Source organism: Pseudorca crassidens, chromosome 12 (assembly GCF_039906515.1).
Source record: "Pseudorca crassidens isolate mPseCra1 chromosome 12, mPseCra1.hap1, whole genome shotgun sequence".
In the NCBI taxonomy this organism is placed as follows: Eukaryota; Metazoa; Chordata; class Mammalia; order Artiodactyla; family Delphinidae; genus Pseudorca; species Pseudorca crassidens.
This window is the reverse complement of record NC_090307.1, coordinates 56200360-56209159: the sequence shown is the minus strand read 5'-3', so window position 1 is coordinate 56209159 and position 8800 is coordinate 56200360.

The following is an 8800-nucleotide window of genomic DNA, read 5'->3' as shown; positions in this document are numbered from 1 at the left end:
AAATAAGCAAGAGATCACTGAAGAAATCAAAGAGGAAATCAAAAAATACCTAGAGACAAATGACAGCAAAAACACAATGATCCAAAACCTATGGGATGCAGCAAAAGCAGTTTTAAGAGGGAAGTTTATAGCAATACAATCCTACCTCAAGAAACAAGAAAAATCTCAAATAAACAATCTAACCTTACACCTAAAGGAACTAGAGAATGAAGAACAAACAGAACCCAAAGTTAGTAGAAGGAAAGAAATCATAAAGATCAGAGCAGAAATAAGTGAAATAGAAACAAAGAAAACAATAGCAAAGATCAATAAAACTAAAAGCTGGTTCTTTGAGAAGATAAACAAAATTGATAAACCTTTAGCCAGACTCATCAAGAAAAAGAGGGAGAGGACTCAAATCAATAAAATTAGAAATGAAAAAGGAGAAGTTACAATGGACACCACAGAAATACAAAACATCATAAGAAACTACTACAAGCAACTCTATGCCAATAAAATGGACAACCTGGAAGAAATGGACAAATTCTTAGAAAGGTATAATCTTCCAAGACTGAACCATACATGAAGAAATATGAACAGAAAATAGAAAATATGAACAGACCAATCAAAAGTAATGAAATTGAAACTGTAATTAAAAATCTTCCAACAAACGAAAGTCCAGGACCAGATGGTTTCACCGGTGAATTCTATCAAACATTTAGGGAAGAGCTAACACCTATCCTTCTCAAACTCTTCCAAAAAACTGCAGAGGAAGGAACACTCCCAAACTCATTCTATGAGGCCACCATCACCCTGATATCAAAACCAGACAAATACTACAAAAAGTATCAAAAGGGCCATTTACCTTCAGCCTACATGCTACTGTTCTCTTGCCACAGCAATATTATTTGTAGCATTTTTTAAAAGAAAATAGGACCACAATTTGCCAGTTCTAGTTGGGGATTTTCTATCTACTTTAGGGAGGTTGTATGTTGTAGGGGATGGAGGCCAAATTGAAATAATGTTTATGCTATTTATTATTCTCACAAACTTGTGTATTTTCTTACATTCTCTGAACTTCATTTCCACACCTGTGACATTGCTATAATAATTAGAAATAGTATATTCAAATAACTTTATGCAATGCCTGGCATCTATTAGGTATAAAAAAATAGCACCATTTGTATTTTATTGCATTTCTACAGTTAAGCTAAAGACTCATAATTTGGACCTATTAAGTATAGTCTAGGCAAAATTATATCTTACAACTTTCTAGTATAACACACTAAAACTTTTTCACACTTATTATCTCTGCTGTTCCTCCCAAAAAAAAAGAAAGAAAGAAAGAAAAAAAAACACTACAAGGTAAACAGAACAGATGTTTCACTTTAAGGGGAAGGAAACAGGGGTTCAATGGGTGGTTCAAATCACCTCTATCTAGTAGTTCAAGGAGGTAAATTCATGTCTTGCATCACTGAATGCTCTAAATCATGTTATTGGGAATAGTAGACAGCTGGGGGTTTTATGGTCTTCTCTCTCAATATCTTCCTCATTTCAGTTGATGGCAACTTTATCCTTCCATGTACCTGAGACCATACATCATGAAGTCCCTCTTTATTCCCCTCTATTGTACCACCTATATTGTATCTCATGTTTAATCAAGAATTTTTTAAAAATTTATCTTCAAAATATATCCAGATTTCTACTAATTCTCACCACCACCCCTGGTGATCTTTCTTCTGAATTCCTCCCAAATTTCTACTGATGCCACCTTGCACCACCAGCCATAGTCATTCTCAACACAGCAGAGTGACTCTTTAAAAATATAAGAGATATCACGTGACTTTTCTCTCAAAACCCTCTAATGACTATTTCTTCCTGAGTAAACAACAGTCTACAACGCTTTACATTATCTGACCCCATTCAATTCTTCTCTCTCTCTCTCTTTAGTTTTCATCCCTCCAGCCTCACACCAACTCAACCCCTCCCTGAGAACCCATGCGAGGCTCTCCTTGAATGCTCTTTCCTCAATATTCTCATGGTTAATTTCCTCACCTTCTTCATGTCTTTGCTAAAACATCACCTTCTCAATGAGGTTTATCCCTCATCTCCCAATATGAAATTAGAATTTATCCCCCAGGCAGTTCTGATCCCCCTACTCTGATCTAATTATCTTTCTTTCCATAGTGTTTTTCTCCTTTTAACACACAATTTATTTATTAAGTGTATTAGTTACACTCTCAGTCCTGCACATTAAAATTTAGGTTCCATAAGGGTAAGGAATTTTTTTCCCTAATAGATCCAAAGGGCCTAGACAGGTGCCCAGCATGGAAACATCTGTTGTTTAAATACATACTGTCTTCTTTTTTTTCTATATTCTTTACTTTATTAAGAGAGATGCATTACTTTTAATGACTAAATGCGTTTTTTTAACAACTTTTATGGAGTATAATTGCTTTACATTGTTGTGTTAGTTTCTGCTGTATAACAAAGTGAATCAGCTATACATATACTTGTATTCCCATATCTCCTCCCTCTTGCACCTCCCTCCCACCCTCCCTATTCCACCCCTCTAGGTGGTCACAAAGCACCAAGCTGATCTCCCTGTGCTATGCGGCTGCTTCCCACTAGCTGTCTGTTTTGCATTTGGTAGTGTGAATACTGTTCTGACTGCCATCTCACCTTTAGAACAAAAGCCTGACCACCTCCTCCCCAAGCACACACACACATGCACATGCACGCACATGCACACGCATGTGCGCATATACACACACACATGCACATGCACGCACATGCACACGCATGCACACAGTTGATTACTTCTGACAGATCCACTGCTCCTGGGCATTCATTACACCATAGCTCAGTGTTTCTCAAAATATTGTCCAGGTATCAAAATTTTGTCAGGATCAAATTATGAAGGATTGTTGATTAAAAGAATAAATTCCTCACTCCCCCTCCAGAAATGCTAAATTAGAATTTCTGGGAGTCAATCCTATTTGCACACTGGAGTTTGAGAACGGTAGCTAGGCTTCTCTCACTTCCCCTTTGGCTTTCTTCCATCTCAGCCAAGTCTTTCTTGTGAAAATCTGTAAAACAAGAACCGCCTAAAGTGCCAGTAACTGAAACACCCACCAGGGAAATTTGCTCCCACCTCCTGTATTCTGCTCCAGAAGATGAAAAGCACTGGTGTGCATCAGGGTCTAGGTGCTAACATCTAAGCATTCTTACTTCATGACAGAAGTAAAACATGTCACAGCCTCGTCACATGGCCCTTCTGAAATAATTTTTTGTATTATCCTTTTTGTACTCTTTTGTTTTCTATCCTGCTGGTTTGGAGCTATTTTCTCTTATGTCCCTAACACAGTAATCCGTGCTCCTCCAACCCTTCCCACCCCACCACCACCTCAGGAAAACCTACACGGGATCCTCAGGCCAGTCTTCCTCGGACCTGGGAAAGAAACCTCCTCTTTTCCTCAGCTCTGACTCTCTTTGCCTCATCTCACTGCTGTACTGGTGGGACATGATGATAAGATGAGGTGCGTGGCCCACCTGAAAGGAGCTAAGAACCATTTTAGTTCTTAGACCAGAAGCGTGTGCCTGGTCCAATCCTGTTCTCAGTATGACATGTGCCCTACAGGATTAGGAGTTTTAGCTCAGACCAGTGAAAGAGTTTTGCAGGGGCGGGGGTGGCCAAGAACTCCCTAACGTTAATTTGCAAAATGTATTTTTGATATTCCTTGTTTTTATGGAAACAGAGTACAATAGCTTTCTTCAAATTCTCAAAACATTCTGAAAATCAAAAAAGATTCAAAGCCACTTCCCTCAGGACTCAAGGTTTCATTATAATTAATGTCCTCACAGAAAATCTTCTTTGTATAAAAAAAATATATTCTTTGTTCCTATTTGCCTTGCAAAACCATGATAATATCCTTATAAGATATCTTTAATTCTGCTCATTGTTAACTTCCAACACCAGTTCAAGATAACATGCTTGCATTTTACCTTCTTTCTGAGATTCAGTCCTACGGATTGAACAAGCAGAGAATTTCAGTGTCTCTGGACAACCCATACTGAGCAGTGCTTTGCTTTCAAGCCCAGAATCTATCACCAAATCCTCAAACCACATCAATCCTAGACTTGTCTTTTAAAAATTATTTGGTAATGAGAAAATATGAGACATCCTTTTTCAAAATCAAAACTTAAGTATATAAATTCCTTCTTCAACTTCTAAAGTAAATCCAATCTGAATATTTTACTTTCTCTTTGTTTCCTACTAGCACATTAGATTTTAAAGTAATCTGGGGTTCACATTAGGAGTGAAATGTTTTCATTTGAGCAGGAATTTGCATTTAACTTCATTTTTTTTTATTTGAAACCAAACACAATTTTTCATCATATTGAAACATTCAGAATAAATCCAATAATAAATTATCATTTCTCTCTCCTATTTCATTCATGGACAAATGTTTTTTGAGCTCATCTATTGTTCAAGACATGGTGTGAGTTATTAAGGGACATTAAAAATTGCAAACATGTGTATAATCTCAGTCTTGCTCACCAGAGGCTTGCAATTTTAAAAGATGAATGAGACAAATATACCCATAGTTACAAAGTAAAGCAGTAAAGGGTGTGATATATGTTATAGACAGTAGGTCATATGGGAGTTCACTGAGAGAGGGCTCTTTGTGTTGAGATGCATTCATGGAATGCCCCACCGACTATTTACATGAAAGAGAACTGTTACCTGATTATAAACATAGCTTCTCATCAGCCAATTTTATTATTCAGTGTTGATCAGAATCAATTTATAAATTTTGGATAAATCTGATAATACACTTTCATAAGACATTATAAATAGCATGGCAATTAGATGCTAAAACTTTTCAGTAAAGATTTAGTCAATTAATCTACTCATAGTGTTGAAACATTCACCAGCCCTCTGCTGATATGAGAAATGAAGGAGGGAAAGAAGCCAAGTATCTGATGTAGATCAAGTTCAAATGGTTCAATGTCCACCCAGAAAAAGCAGTTCCACAAAAAAAAGAGAAAGTTTCAAAATGAGTTTCAAACTTAACACAAAGGCAAATAATTATAGCTTAGAGTTTGTAACCAATACCTGCTGTGATATAGGAATTGCAAAGTCCTTTGAGTCTCCTTTAAAATGTGAACTCTGAGCCCGAGATAACTGAGTAAATAGCTTTTTCCTTTATTAGCCCCATGAATTTTGAATATTAGAAAATCATATATACATAGTATATATAAAATATGTATAACTGTTGGTGGGAATGTACATTAGTGCAGCCACTATGGAAAAGAGCATGGAGGTTCCTTAAAAAACTAAAAATAGAGCTATCAATGATCCAGCAATCCCACTCCTGGGCATATATCCAGAAAAGATGAAAACTCTAATTCGAAAAGATACATGCACCCCAATGTTCATAGCAGCACTATTTACAATAGCCAAGTCATGGAAACAACCCAAGTGCCCATCAACAGGTAATTGGTTTAAGAAGATGTGGTATACATATATATATATATATATATATATATATATATATATATATATATATATATATATAAGAATATTAGCCATAAAAAAGAATGAAATATTGCCATTTGCAGCAGCATGGTTGGACCAGAAAATATTATGCTTGGTGAAATAAGTCAGACAGAGAAAGAGAAATACTATATGATATCACTTATATGTGGAATCTAAAAAAAATAATACAAATAAATCTATATACAAAACAGAAACAGACTGACAGACATAGAAAACTAACTTATGGTTACCAAAGGGGAAAGGGGGGGTGAGATAAATTAGGAGTATGGGATTAACAGATACAAACTACTATACATAAAATAGAAAAGCAACAAGAATTTACTGTATAGCACAGGGACTATATTCAATGTCTTATAACCTATAATGGAAAATAATCTGAAAAAGACATATATTCATATATAAAACTGAATCACTTTGCTGTACACCTGAAACTAACACAATCTTGTAAATTATACTTCAATTAAAATTTTTTTAATTAAAAAATATGTATAGTGTGTGTGTATATATATATATAGATATAGATATAGATATCAATAGCTCCAAAAAAGTAAAACACAGTAACATACTTGATTGGAAGTTGACCATTTAATATTCACAGTTTACCTTGAGGCTCCAAAAGGACTATGCTTTGTAAGCTTATTTCACCTGAGATGAATGGTACCAGAATTATTTTGCTTAATATATGTTCAGGCATCTGAATTTCTTCCATGTGTTTATGTGAAATAATATAGTCTAGTAACATTTTAAGAGTGGAAACCATAACAAAATACTGCATATTTCTGAAAACAATTAAGCAATTATTTTGTTTTCAGTCAATGCTGAAGACTGTCAGAGAGCCATATCACCTGAGTTACCCCTTCTTTAGCATGACTGAGTTATACATTGATTTACGGATAGAGAATAGGACACTTGTTTCAATTCTTTTTCGGAGAATTATTTAAGTCCCCAGATCTCAAAGGAACATCATACTTTCAAGCTGAGAGTATAATAGGTGTGAATATGTTTTTCAGGAACACTGGAAAATCTATTATTATGCAAATTACTCACTTTTATTCAGTTCCTTCAAATCTAATCTCCTGATTGAGAAATATAAATTCTATGAGAAATCTACTGATTGACATTTAATAAAAGTGTATCTTCTTTTTTATAAGAAATTATTTTTGTTTTCTAGGCCTCCTATTTTGAGGAGATGGAAGAAACATGTTTTGTTTATTTGGAAATTATGTAACGGTAGTATGAAATTTTAATCAACCTTCACATAAAAATAAGAAAATCTTAAACCCTAAATAAGTAGACATTATTTGTTTATTCCAGTACAAAAAAATGGCTTCACCCAAAAATAATTATAAGAATCAGTAATTTCCCATAGCAACATTCCTTAAGACAACTCATAATCAATGTACATTTGAATCTTTGGAAATAATTACAAATCTTGAAGCTATCAAGTAAATAAGATAACAATACTTCCAAGAATATTTTAAAAACTTAGTAAGTTTTGCTATCTATCTGCTCTATATCTAAACTCTTGGCCAATATTTCATAATAAGAAAAGATCATTAAAATCCACAGGAAAAAAAATACTTCTGCAATGATGTAGCTAGTGGTACCTGACACATATTGGCCAACTGTAACATGCTCTCAATCGACACAAGCACGGGTATCGTGTTGCCCCTTTAAAGTGCCAGCATTCTGGTGATGAAGAATAATCACCTCTTATTTCATTACAACTCTATCTGCACCACATGGGCTTTACTAAATGTTTTATGGGAAGTTTCAAAAGACTCAATTTGCTGGCTCTCCAAGCTATAATAGAAATATAATGTTCCCCAGGGTCACTCTTTCTGGCTGCCCTACTTTCCTTGTTTCCTGTCCTGTGCCACACCCCTTGTCCTGCACATTCTGAGTTTTTCAACAGCCTTGATTAATTCCTCTCGTGATCCTTATCTACTACCACACACCAGACTCTTGATGTTTAAGGATATGGAGTAAAATCTTCTGTTTTGTAAACTAATAACACAAAACCCTATAACACTGTTTTTCAGCATTCCTCAGAACCCCATTGAATGTTATTAAGAGCTTATAACTTGCCAGAAAGTGAATAAGTGATTTATGTGCATTTAATCCTCACAAGAAACCCATCAGGTAAGAGACATTATTGAGGCAACTGAAGGTTGAGAAGGCTAAGAAATCTGCCCAAGGTCACTAGCTAATCAGGGGTGAAATTTGCACCCAGGCAGCATGACATCAGAGTCCATGCATTTACCTACGTATACAACATTGCCCTCTTTCATTAATAGAAGGAAAGATTCTATCTGTATTCTAATAAATTGGTTAATACTGTGTCAATAGCCCTGGCAGAAGGTTAAATGTGTTCATTGTTATTTATCACAAATTCTAGCACTTCCTAGGTTCTATGAAGCCCTGTGGTTTACTTTTCGTGGTAGATGGTATAATGTCTACCTCGCTGCAGGAGCATTCATCTTCCTACCCTCTTCAAGGCAGAGACGTGGACTTGCTTTGACTAATGAAATGTGAGCAGAAGTGACATGTGTCAATTCTAGACAGAGGCATTAAGAGCCAAAGGGTGTTGTCCCTGCTCTTCTCTACCTCTGTCCAAGCAACACACACAATTCCACACAGTGCTTCTCTGTCCTATTGGCTCTGAGTAAAGACAGTAACCGTGATAGACCAGAGGCTGCTGCTGATGCAAATGGACATTTGTGAGTGAGATACAAAACATGGTTGTTTTAAATTACTAAGATTTGTACTGGTTGTTACCTGGCTCATCCTGATTTTTTACCAAATTTGTTTCACCTTGGAACCTGTTTTTCACAGAATACCTGTTAACACCTAATAAGATACTGATATGACACAGAAAATGGCTGGAGACACTCACCCCTCATGCAATATTATTAAAAGATAAAAATAGAAATGTTTTGGAGTCAGTGTAAAAAGCCTTCTTCATGTCACAGCAAGATTGAGGCCTGAGGAAAACAATACTTAAAACTGACCATTCTTTCTATGATGTTCTCCCCAGCAACAACTTCATAAAGATACCTATACACAATACAGCTAAGCCCCAAGAGTCACCTGAATATATTAATCCATTCATTCAATAATTATTTTCTGAATGGTCACTAGATGCTACCAGTATCAGTTCCCACTCCCAATCCACCATGTGTTTGTGTCCCTAACTCACCCAGAAATAATGTAGAAAACTCTAGCTTCCCAACTTGTCTCACATAAGTTTAAAATATT